Source organism: Bubalus kerabau, chromosome X, assembly GCF_029407905.1.
Source record: "Bubalus kerabau isolate K-KA32 ecotype Philippines breed swamp buffalo chromosome X, PCC_UOA_SB_1v2, whole genome shotgun sequence".
NCBI classification, from domain to species: Eukaryota; Metazoa; Chordata; class Mammalia; order Artiodactyla; family Bovidae; genus Bubalus; species Bubalus kerabau.
In genome coordinates this window covers 8846647-8859929 of record NC_073647.1, presented here as the reverse complement: position 1 = coordinate 8859929, position 13283 = coordinate 8846647, and the positions used below count along the sequence as shown (strand labels likewise).

The 13283-nt window shown below is 38.8% G+C and overlaps 1 pseudogene; it reads left to right on the top strand.

Annotated features, from left to right (window-relative positions):
* The first annotated feature begins 1238 nt into the window (after nucleotides 1–1238).
* On the top strand, nucleotides 1239–3545 carry LOC129639524 (PEST proteolytic signal-containing nuclear protein-like; annotated as a pseudogene).
* The last annotated feature ends 9738 nt before the right edge of the window (nucleotides 3546–13283 follow it).

Genomic DNA, 13283 nt, shown 5'->3' with positions numbered 1-13283 from the left:
TGGCTTAAAGCTCAACATTCAGAAAACTAAGATCATGGCATCTGGTCCCATCACTTCATGGGAAATAGATGGGGAAACAGTGGAAACAGTGTCAGACTTTATTTTTGGGGCTCCAAAATCACTGCAGATGGTGATTGCAGCCATGAAATTAAAAGACGCTTGCTCCTTGGAAGGAAAGGTATGACCAACCTAGACAGCATATTTAAAAGCAGAGACATTACTTGGTCAACAAAGGTCTATCTAGTCAAGGCTATGGTTTTTCCAGTAGTCATGTACGGATGTGAGAGTTGGACTGTGAAGAAAGCTGAGCGCCAGAGAATTGATGCTTTTGAACTGTGGTGTGGGAGAAGACTCGAGAGTCCCATGGACTGCAAGGAGATCCAACCAGTCCATTCTTTTTTTTTTTTTTTTTAATTTATTTATTTTTTTATTATTTTTTTTAATTTTATTTTATTTTTAAACTTTACATAACTGTATTAGTTTTGCCAAATATCAAAATGAATCCGCCACAGGTATACATGTGTTCCCCATCCTGAACCCTCCTCCCTCCTCCCTCCCCATTCCATCCCCCCAGTCCATTCTAAAGGAGATCAGTCCTGGGTGTTCTTTGGAAGGACTGATGCTAAAGTTCAAACTCCAATACTTTGGCCACCTCATGCGAAGAGTTGACTCATTGGAAAAGACTCTGATGCTGGGAGGGATTGGGGGCAGGAGGAAAAGGGGACAACAGAGGATGAGATGGCTGGATCGCATCATGGACTCGATGGACGTGAGTTTGAGTAAACTCCGGGAGTTGGTGATGGACAGGGAGGCCTGGCAGTGCTGCGATTCATGGGGTTGCAAAGAGTCGGACACGACTGAGCGACTGAACTGAACCGAACAGATTTGAATTAGCTTTAATACCAAATATTTTCTTAGATCACATGAACCTGAAAAGCATTTGGGTTAGCTTCTGTTATATTTTTTGAGAATTGTATAAATACTAAATTCACATAGGCATTCTTTTTCTTTAAGCCAATTATACAGAACTCTATTCTGTTTTTACAAATTAATTTTGACAAAACCACCTGGAGGTAAAAAAAAAAAAAAAATACAACATATCTACAACATATACAGAAACACACCAAAAAAACGCTGACCCAAACTATAGTTAAGATTTTATAGTTCTTGTTCTAAAATTTTAACGATGAGGCAGGTAAGACAATGTAAAACTCACTAGCTTAAAAAACAACAGTTGACTTGGCGTGGCTGCAGGGGAGGCCGCGGCGGGGAAAACGGCGGACGGGAAGGCGGGAGAGGAGAAACCTGAGAAGCCGCAGCGAGCTGGAGCGGCCAGAGGACCTGAAGAAGCAGCAGAAAAACCTGTGAAAACTAAGACTGTTTCTTCCAGTAATGGAGGGGAAAATTCCAGTCGCAGCGCTGAGAAGCGATCAGCTGAAGATGAAACTGCAGACCTCCCAACAAAGCCTACAAAGATCTCCAAGTTTGGATTTGCCATAGGTAGTCAGACGACAAAGAAAGCCTCAGCCATATCCATCAAATTTGGCTCAAGTAAGCCTAAACAACCGGTTCCAACTCTTGCTCCAAAAACCCTTTCAGTAGCAGCAGCTTTTAATGAAGATGAAGATAGTGAACCAGAGGAAATGCGTCCAGAAGCAAAGATGAGGATGAAGAATATTGGAAGGGATACACCAACATCAGCAGGACCAAATTCCTTCAATAAAGGAAAGCATGGGTTTTCTGATAACCAGAAGCTATGGGAGTGAAATATAAAATCTCATCTTGGAAATGTCCATGACCAAGACAATTAAATGATGTGTTTTGAAATTGGGGTGTGGAGTGAGTGTAAAGTTAAAAGGAACAGTTTCCTTTTTTAAGGAATGGTATAAGACTATCTTTGGAGCCGCCTTTTTTTTTCTTTTTCTTTTTTTAAAATATTGAGTGATACACTAATAAATGAGAATTTGAAATTAGAGGTAATTTATGTTTTATATACAGATTTCGAGACATTTACTAATTTTGTAGTTTCATGTGATTAGTTTCTAAAGGTTACAGATACTAAAAAATTCAGAAATGGTACCTTTCTAAGAATTGCATATTTTTTTAGATATAACTATTAGCACATTAGGAGGGAAGCAAAAAGTTGTCTATTTAAACTGTAGGCAGTTACTCTCTAACTTAACTCCCTTATTAACCTAAACTTGTCTGGCTCCCAGGAACAGCCTTATAGAGAAGGGAGTATTGTATTGGGAGGAAAATGTTACTGGACTATTGACTGAGAAAGTAAATTAAATAAAATACAGCTTTTTTTTTTTTCCTAATGGGCATTTGTTTAGTTTCACATCATCATTAACTAGTTATTGCATTGCTATCAGTGGACACAGATGCTTAAGCTCTTTAGAAAGAACATTTTAAAATTTGATGTAAACTGTTGAGTATTTAAAATAGCCCACTTCATTTTAAGGGTCTTGTCTACCTTCATTAGTCTTCAAAGAACAGACATTTGCTACCAAAGTAAATCAGTATTTTGAATGTGCTTCTCTTGAATTTTGTTATTAGCCAGTTCCTGTAAGCATTTCCACCAGATCTTGAGGCAAATCATAAGGAAGCTGTTTCTTTTAAAATAACAAGCCACCACCAAAAATTTAAATGTACATAATAGTTAAATGTTTGGCTGTTCTTATTTTTTAAAGGGTATAAACACCAAAAAAAAAAAAAAAAAGGCGGGGGGGAGCAACATTGTATGATGATGGAAGATAAAAAAGATGCACTTTCTGTAATTTTATCAAAGCATTTATGTTACTAACTTGTGAAATCCAATTTGATTTGAACTTATTAACAGGAATTCTTATTTAGCACAAAAATATGGTTTACTTTAACTGTATACTTGCTAACCAGTGGCCTCTCAAAAGCACATTTTAGATACTGAAAATGAAAGAAAATTCATCTTTAAACATATTTTATGGAATCTTCGACCACATATACTTTGTTAATCTATGTGTTGTAGGATTGTGTTTATTTTGTATTTTTGTATTGTATATGAATTCTTTTTTAATGTGACAGTTAAACACATCTTTTAAAGCATAGACACACATAGAAAAAACATACGGTATAATGATTTCCTTGAAAACTACAATGTTAGATTTGGAGGAAGCTTCAGACTGATTGGTGGTAACTACTTGCTGAGCTCTTTTAATAAGTAATAACTCCAGAGAAGCAGCCTGTATATATTCCTAATACTTTGTTCACTTGCATTTGAGTTTAGAATAAGCCCCAAGTAAAACAATGGAAGTGTATATAGAGCTATTAGTTCTTACTTACATGATTTAATTATATCAAGATACATGAATTTAACTTGCTTTAATGTAGGCAGACTCTCCATTTTTGTTCATTTTAATGTTTATGTTGAAATAACATCCCTCTCCTACATTTCATTTTCTTGACTCAAATATCAACCTACGGTCAAGATGGGAGAGAAACAACTAAGATGATTGTCTTTACTAAAATACCAATAAATTTGTCAAACTCTAAAAAAAAAAAAAAAACAGTTGAAATAAGTATACCTGCTCCAATGTCTATGGCTAAAGCCTTTTCTATTCTACTAATATTTGTGGAGAAAACACTTTAGATTTGTATTTGTCTTTAACAAGTAATCTTTAACTTTCCCAGTTCTTTTTTTAGTGGAGTATAATTAATATACAATGTTTTATTAGTTTCTGCTGTACAACAAAGTGAATCAGCTATATGTATACATACATCCCCTCCCTTTTGGGCCTTCCTCCCACCCCTCATCCCACCCCTCTAGGTCATCATAGGGCACCTAGTTGAGTTCCATGTGCTATACAGCAGCTTCCCACTAGCTAGCTATTTTACACATGGAAGTGTACATATATCAAGCCTAATCTCCCAAATCGTCCCACTCTCCTCTTCCCGCACTGTGTCCACATGTCCATTCTCTACATCTGCATCTCTCTTCCTGCCCTGAGAAGACGTTCATCTATACCATTTTTCTAGATTCCATATGTATGTCTCAATATACGATGTTTGTTTTTTTCTGACTTACTTCACTCTGTATGACAGACTCCATGTCCATCCACATCTCTGCAAATGACCCAATTTTGTTCCTTTTCATGGCTAAGTAATTAATATTCCATTGTATATATGTACCACATCTCCCTTATCTATTCATCTGTTAATGGACATTTAGACTGCATCCATTTCCTGGCTGTTGTAAATAGTGCTGCAATGAATGTTGGGTTACATATGTCTTTTTGAATTATGGTTTTCTTAGGGTATATGTCCAGTAGTAGAACTGCTGGGTCATTTGGTAGTTCTATTTTTAATTTTTTAAGGAACATCCATACTGTTCTCTACAGTGTCTGTATCAATTTACATTCCCACCAACAATGTGGGAGGGTTCCCTTTCCTACACACCCTCTCCAGCACTTATTTACAGATTTTTTGATGATGGCCATTCTGACCATTGTGAGGTGATACCTCACAGTTTTGACTTGCATTTCTCTAATAATTAGTGGTATTGAGCATCTTTTCACGTGCCTCTTGGTCATTTGTATGTCTTCTTTGAAAAAAGGTCTATTTAGGTCTTCCACTCATTTTTTTATTGAGTTGGTCTTTTGATATTGAGCTGAATGAGTTGTTTGTATATTTTGGAGATTAATCCCTTGTCGGTTGCTTCATTTGCAAATATTTTCTCCCACTTTGACGGTTGTCTTTTCATCCTGTTTATGGCTTATTTGCTCTGCAGAAGCCTTTAAGTCTAATTAAGTCCCATTTGTTTTTTTATTTGTTTGTATTTTCATTACTCTTGAAGGTGAGTCAAAAAAGATCTTGCTGTGACTTATGTCAAAGAATGTTTTTCCTATGTTTTCCTCTAAGAGTTTTATACTGTCCAGTCTTACATTTAGGTCTTTAATCCATTGGGCAAGAGAGCTTTTATAGCAGTTTGTATTTTTAAAAGGCTTCCCCCCATTTGGGGGAGAATATATACATGTGTATGTATGGTTGAATCCCTTTGCTGTACACCTGAAACTATTACAACATTGTTAATTGGCTATACGCTGATACGATATGAAAAAAATTTTTAAAGCCTTCCCCCTACTTTTTCATTTCGATCTCAGGAATTGAGGATGGTCTACATAAGAGTTGCCAGAGAAAGACTATGTAAAACAATTAGATATCAAAGACAGGGAAATAATGCAAGTTCCTCCAAGAAGGACTTTTGTTCTTTAAAGACCAGAATTTTTACAATATATACAAGCTTCCTGAGATAAATAGAGGAGGTTTGGGGATAACAAGGTAAAAAGGATAGGTGAGCTCTGCATTTTTTCTGCAGTCACATTTCTGGTTTTACAAAGATCTGTAATATAAGGATAGTTGCTTTCAATTTCTCAAGAAATTAAGAGGCAACTTAAATGGCATCAGCCAAGAGAACGCACTGGTCACAGCAAACACCCTCTTCCAACAACACAGAAGACTTTACACATGGACATCACCAGATGGTCAACAACGAAATCAGATTGATTATATTCTTTGCAGCCAAAGATGGAGAAGCTCTATACAGTCAGCAAAAACAAGACTGGGAGCAGACTGTGGGCTCAGATCATGAACTCCTTATTGCCAAATTCAGACTTAAATTGAAGAAAGTGGGGAAAACCACTAGACCATTCAGGTATGACCTAAATCAAATCCCTTATGACTATACAGTGGAAGTGAGAAATAGATTTAAGGGACTAGATCTGATAGGCAGAGTGCATGATGAACTATGGACGGAGGTTCATGATATTGTACAGGAGACAGGGAGCAAGACCATCCCCAAGAAAAAGAAATGCAAAAAAGCAAAATGGCTGTCTGAGGAGGCTTTACAAATAGCTGAGAAAAGAAGAGAAGTGAAAAGCAAAGGAAAAAAGGAAAGATCTACCCATTTGAATGCAGAGTTCCAAAGAACAGCAAGGAGAGATAAGAAAGCGTTCCTCAGTGATCAATGCAAAGAAATAGAGGAAAACAATAGAATGGGAAACACTAGAGATCTCTTCAAGAAACTTAGAGATACTAAGGGAGTATTTCAAAGAAAGATGGGCACAATAAAGGACAGAAATGGTATGGACCTAACAGAAGCAGAAGATATTAAGAAGAGGTGGCAACGATACACAGAAGAACTAATTAAAAAAAGATCTTCATGACCCAGATAATCACGATGGTGTGATCACTCACGTACAGCCAGACATCCTGGAATGTGAAGTCAAGTGGGCCTTAGGAAGCATCACTACAAACAAAGCGAGTGGAGGTGATGGAATTCCAGTTGAGCTATTTCAAATCCTAAAAGATGATGCTGTGAATGTGTTGCATTCAATATGCCAGCAAATTTGGAAAACTCAGCAGTGGCCACAGGACTGGAAAAGTTCAGTTTTCATTCCAATCCCAAAGAAAGGCAATGCCAAAGAATGCTCAAACTACTGCACAATTGCACTCATCTCACATGCTAGTAAAGTAATGCCCAAAATTCTCCAAGCCAGGCTTCAGCAATACGTGAACTGTGAACTTCCTGATGTTCAAGCTGGTTTTAGAAAAGGCAGAGGAACCAGAGATCAAATTGCTAACATCTGCTGGATCATGGAAAAAGCAAGAGAGTTCCAGAAAAACATCTATTTCTGCTTTATTGACTATGCCAAAGCCTTTGACTGTGTGGATCACAATAAACTGTGGAAAATTCTTAAAGAGATGGGAATACCAGACCATCTGACCTGCCTCTTGAGAAATCTGTATGCAGGTCAGGAAGCAACAGTTAGAACTGGACATGGAACAACAGACTGGTTCCAAATAGCAAAAGGACTACCTCAAGGCTGTATATTGTCACCCTGCTTATTTAACTTATATGCAGAGTACATCATGAGAAACGCTGGGCTGGGTGAAGCAGAAGCTGGAATCAAGATTGCCGGGAGAAATATCAATAACCTCAGATATGCAGATGACACAAGCCTTATGGCAGAAAGCAAAGAAGAACTAAAGAGCCTCTTGATGAAAGTGAAAGAGGAGAGTGAAAAAGTTGGCTTAAAAGTCAACATTCAGAAAACTAAGATCATGGCATCTGGGCCCATCACTTCATGGCAGAAAATTATAAGACATTAATGAAAGAAATAAAAGACAACATAAATAAAAGACAACAGATAGAGAGATAGCCCATGTTCCTGGTTAGGAAGAATCAATATTGTGAAAATGACTATACCACCAACTGCAATCTACAGATTCAATGCAATCCCTATCAAATTACCAATGGCATTTTTCACAGAACTAGAACAAAAAAGTTCACAATTCATATGTCAACACAAAAGACCCTGAATAACCAGAACAGTCTTGAGGAAGAAGAATGGAGCTGGAGGAACCAACCTTCCTAACTTCAGGTTATACTACAAAGCTACAGTCATCAAGACAGTATGGTACTGGCACAAAAACAGAAACATAGACCAATGGAACAAGATAGAAAGCCCAGAAATAAACCCATGCACCTATGGGTAACTTATTTTTGACAAAGGAGGCAAGAATATACAATGGGGCAAAGACAGCCTCCTCAATAAATGGTGTTGGGAAAACTGGACAGCTGCATGTAAAAGGATGAAATTAGAACACTTCTTAACACCATACACAAAGATAAACTCAAAATGGATTAAAGACCTAAATGTAAGACCAGAAGCTATAAAACTCTTAGAGGAAAACATAGGCAGAACACTCGATGACATAAATCAAAGCAAGATCCTCTATTACCCACCTCCTAGAGTAACGGAAATAAAAACAAAAGTAAACAAGTGGGACCTGATTAAACTTAAAAGCTTTTCCACAGCAAAGGAAACTATAAGCAAGGTGAAAAGACAACCCTCAGAATGGGAGACAATAGCAAATGAAACAACTGACAAAGGATTGATTTCCAAAATATACAAGCAGCTCATAGAACTCAATACCAGAAAAACAAACAACCCAATCAAAAAGTGGGAAAAAGACCTAAATAGACATTTCTCTAAAGAAGACATATAGATGGCTAACAAACATATGAAAAGATGCTCAACATTGCTCATTATTAGAGAAATGCAAATCAAAACTACAATGAGATATCACTTCACACCAGTCAGAACGGCCATCATCAATAAGTCTACAAATAATAAATGCTGGAGAGGGTATGGAGAAAAGGGAACACTCTTGCACTGTTGGTGGGAATGGAAATTGATACAGCCACTATGGAAGACGGTATGGAGATTCCTTAAAAAACTGGGAATAAAATTAAAAAAAAAACAAAAAACAAAAAACAAAAACACTCAACATTCAAAAAACCAAAAAAAAAAAAAAAAAAAAACTGGGAATAAAACCACCATATGACCCAATAATCCCACTCCTAGGCATAAACCCTGAGGAAACCAAAATTGAAAATGACACATGTGTATCCCATTGTTCATTGCAGCACTATTCACAACAACTAGAACTTGGAAGCAACCTAGATGTCCATCGGCAGACAAATGGATAAGAAAGCTGTGGTACATATACATGATGGAATATTACTCAGCTACTAAAAAGAATGTATTTGAATCAGTTCTAATGAGGTGGATGAAACTGAAGCCTATTATACAGAGTGAATTAAGTCAGAAAGAAAAACACCAATACAGTAAATTAACGCATATATATGGAATTTAGAAAGATGGTAACGATGACCCTATATGAGAGACAGCAGAAGAGACACAGATATAAAGAACAGTCTTTTGGACTCTATCAGAGAAGGCGAGAGTGGGATGATTTGAGAGAATAGCATTTAAACATGTACATAATCATATGTGAACTAGATCACCAGTCCATGTTCAATGTATGAGACAGGGTGCTCAGGGCTGGTGCACTGGGATGACCCTGAGAGATGGGATGGGGAGGGAGGTGAGAGGGAGAGTCAGGATGGGGAACACATGTACACCCATGGCTGATTCATGTGAATGTATGGCAAAACCACCACAATATTGTAAAGTAGTTAGCCTCTAATCAAAATAAAAATTAAAAAAAAAAGTTGTGGTACATACACACAATGGAATATTAGTCAGTCATAAAAAGGAATGCATTTGAGTCAGTTCTAATGAGGTGGATGAACCTAGAACCTATTAAACAGAGTGAAGTAAGTCAGAAAGAGAAAAATAAATATCATATTCTAACGCATATATACAGAATCTATAAAAATGGTACTGAAGAATTTATTTATAGGGCAGCAAGTTGGGTCCGACTCTTTGCGACCCCATGAATTGCAGCATACCAGGCCTCCCTGTCCATCACCAACTCCCGGAGTTCACCCAAACTCATGTGCATCCAGTCGGTGATGCCATCCACCCACCTCATCCTCTGTCGGCCCCTTCTCCTCCTGCCCCCAATCCCTCCCAGCATCAGAGTCTTTTCCAATGAGTCAACTCTTCGCATGAGGTGGCCAAAGTATTGGAGTTTCAGCTTTAGCATCATTCCTTCCAAAGAACACACAGGACTGATGACTGAACTGAACTGAATGGAGAAATAGACATACAGAATAGACTTATGGACATGGGGAGACAGGAGGAGAGGATGAAATGTATGGAAAGAGTAACATGGAAACTTAACTTATTATATGTAAAATAGACAGCCAACAGGAATTTGCTGTATGGCTCAGGAAACTCAAAACAGGTGCTCTGGATCAAACTAGAGGGGTGGGATGGGGAGAGACATGGAAGGGAGGTTCAGAACAGAGGGGATATATGTATACCTATGGCTGATTCATGCTGAGGCTTGAGAGAAAACAACAAAATTCTGTAAAGCAATTATCCTTCAATAAAAAAATAAATAAACTTTAAAAAAAAAACCTCTGGTTACTTAGCTCCAAAAAAGAATTAAAACTTAAATGAGATTGCAAGCATGAATATGCCTGAAAACACAAATGAGATTCATTTATGGACCAACTATACTCATATGGAAACAATAATGAATTTGCTCAGACAGGGAATTTATTCAAGATGAACATCTGTGAAATTCTAGGCAGCAGAGGTTACATATATTACAGGTATTAATTTTGGTAAACACAGAAGACACCTTTAACCCTCCAAAAAGATGTTATGCAGAGAACAATCCATCTTAGATTTTCTTCAATATTTACTATTCCAGTGAACTGTTGTGGAAAATCATGTTAATTTCCCAAAGGCCTTTGGACAGACTTCAAAAATTTGAATGTTCAAATGCAAGTGATTGCCAATTACTAAAAATTAATGATTTCTCATGCTGAATAATGCATGCACTTAGCAGGAGGACTTTAACAATAACGCAGCGTTGTCAGTTTTGAATGCAGTCTTGCCTTACCTGCTGGGCACATGAAGGCAACCAAATTTAAAAGCAACCCCCTCCACCCTGACAAGGTGCAGGTTAGTGTGTTTAGTGAAGTCTTTAGTGCAGGAGAGATAAGCTGTTTATTTTATGCTTAATATTACACTATATGGATGCACTTTAATTAGTTCAACCATTGATGGATATTTCCCACTATTATAAACAATGCTTTTGACCATATACATTAGCCTTACATTCTGATGCTTTAATTTCTAGGGGAGAGATTACAAGAAGTGGGTTAGCTGGGCCAAAGAATATTTATAAATATTCTTAATTTTAGCAGAAACTACTTGCATGTAATTTTTCAATTAGGACTACAATGAGGAATGATGTTTTAAAAATAAAATCACCTAACTACAAGTCAACCATCTCACTAATCTCACTTCAAATGCTAAGTATGCTTAAACACTGCTTTAAGTAGAGAACTGGGTTCTTAACCTCTCATTGACAGTGCTTTTGATGTTGAAAATTCCGTGGTTTATTGTTTCAGAGCATCTTGTATCAGTATTTTCAGTTTGGTATTCCCTCCTATATTAGAAAGAAGCAGTGGTTTAAATTGACTCTGTGCCACTGTCTCTGAATTCTGAGTGCCGCTTTTATCTGTCTTTCCTTGGTCCCTTTTTGCAAGGAGAGCTTGATTGTCTGCACTCTCTGAAAGTATTTTTATTGGTATCTTTCCCTCATTCTTTTTCTCCTTCTAATCTTAAAGATCCCTTTATTTGCTGTTCTTCAAATTCAAAAATAACAAATGCTTGTTATGACCAGTGAAACAATGCAAACAATGCAATTGAAGAATGTATGAAGACAAGGCTAATCATTCACACCTCGACCTCCTGATGTGATCAATATTAACAGGCTGCTGAGGAGGCTTCCACAACTCCCTTTGCTCATTACCAACAGATCAAACATATGTGCACATATATAAAATTGTTTGTTTTCTGCAAAGCATAATCACACCATACACATTATTCTGCAACTTGTTTCACTTAACTAAATGTGTGTGTGTGTGTGTGTGTGTAGATATAGGTCATCGCTGGTGGCTCAGTGGGTAAAGAGTCTGCCTGCAATGCGGGAGACCTAGGTTCAATCCCTGGGTTGGGAAGATCTCCTGAAGAAAGAAATGGCAACCCACTCCAATATTCTTGTCTGAGAATTCCATGGACAGAGAAGCCTGGTGGGCTACAGTCCATGGGGTTGCAGAGTCGGACATATACACACCTTACACACACATACACGAGGTGGTTGTGGTTTAGTCAGTACACATGTATTAATATATATGTGACAATAGACAATGTATGTCATTTAACAAAATATAGTGGAGATATTCTGCCGTTTTAAGCTCTTTCCCAGTTCTAAAATTTATTTGTGTATTCCTCTGGAGAACGTACCACCATGTATTTGTAATGGATTATTTAATGTCTTTATTCCCAGCTACATTGAGAGTTCCTTAAAGGCAGGGGGCTAATTTTGTTCACCACTGTATCTCCAGAATTTAGGGTAGTGCTGCCAGGATAGTGCGGAGAAGGCAATAGCACCCCACTCCAGTACTCTTGCTTGGAAAATCCCATGGATGGAGGAGCCTGGTAGGCTGCAGTCCATGGGGTCGCTAAGAGTCGGACACGACTGAGCGACTTCACTTTCACTTTTCACTTTCATGCATTGGAGAAGGAATTGGCAACCCACTCCAGTGTTCTTGCCTGGAGAATCCCAGGGATGGGGAAGCCTGGTGGGCTGCCGTCTATGGGGTCGCACAGAGTCGGACACGACTGAAGTGACTTAGCATAGCCAGGATAGTGAGTGCCTAAAATCTATTTGTTCATTGTTTCAGTGCTTCCTGAAACTTTCAGTCCACTTAAACTGGGTCACTGCCAATACTCAAATATACGTGTCTTTAGGAACTCAGGGCTGGGTAAATCACCACTTAAAGTTATTTGGATGGAACCTGGTGACAGTACCTTTTAAAAATGTGTAAGATTTTGTGCTTTTTAGCAAAAACCCCTTTATGTCACAAAAATGAATTTTAAGACAGCTCGCATGTTTAGCAGAAAGCAAGCTCTACACTTGTAATTAGACCTGAGTTCTAGTTCCTCTTCTGCAGTTAATTACTCTGTGATCTTTAGAAAGTTCCTTACCCTTCCTTTCCGGTCCTGATTCCTCATCTGTTGTTCTAACATTCATTAATTCCACAAATACATACTGTCCACGGCGTGCTGGTAACTAAGGCTAGTGATACAGGGGTGAGTAGCATAACAGCTAATAGCTAGGGAATGCTTACTCTAGGCTTGGTCTTTTGCTAATAAGAGTCAAAGGCACTATCTCATTTAATCTTCTATGAGACAGCACTACCGTGATACTTTCTGTACTTTACAGAGGGGGAAACTGAGGCATAGCGAGGTGAAGTAACCTCCCCAGCATACCAAATGACGCGGTGAAGACAGCACTGGACTCTGGACAGTGGGGCTTCAGATACCGTTCCAATAACCTTAGCGACTTCTTGCCATCATAATTTGGTGACTGTTTCAGTGGTCTGCATTTAACCTCAGCCCAGGGGTACTGGATGGAGCACCCTCTTGCTGCAACGTCTCAAGGCTTCGTCAGAGAAACCAATGAGACACCTGACACTCGGATGAAACGCTCTACTCCGCTCTCGCAGTTTCCACGCCCGGAAGGTGCGGCGGTGGGAGGTGTCGGCGGGTCGTACGTGCACACGCACGCCTCTCTGGGCGTCCCGTTTGGTATGGGCCAGCGTGCGGGTCACGCCAGCCCTACGCGCTTCTCGGAACTCGGCAGGGGGCGGGGAGAAAAGGCGCGCTGCGTGCGCGCCGGCCCCTCCGACGTCGGTGCGGCGGGAGGCTCCGCCCGACCGAGGGCTTCTTTGCCCCGCCCCCTTCCCGCGCCGT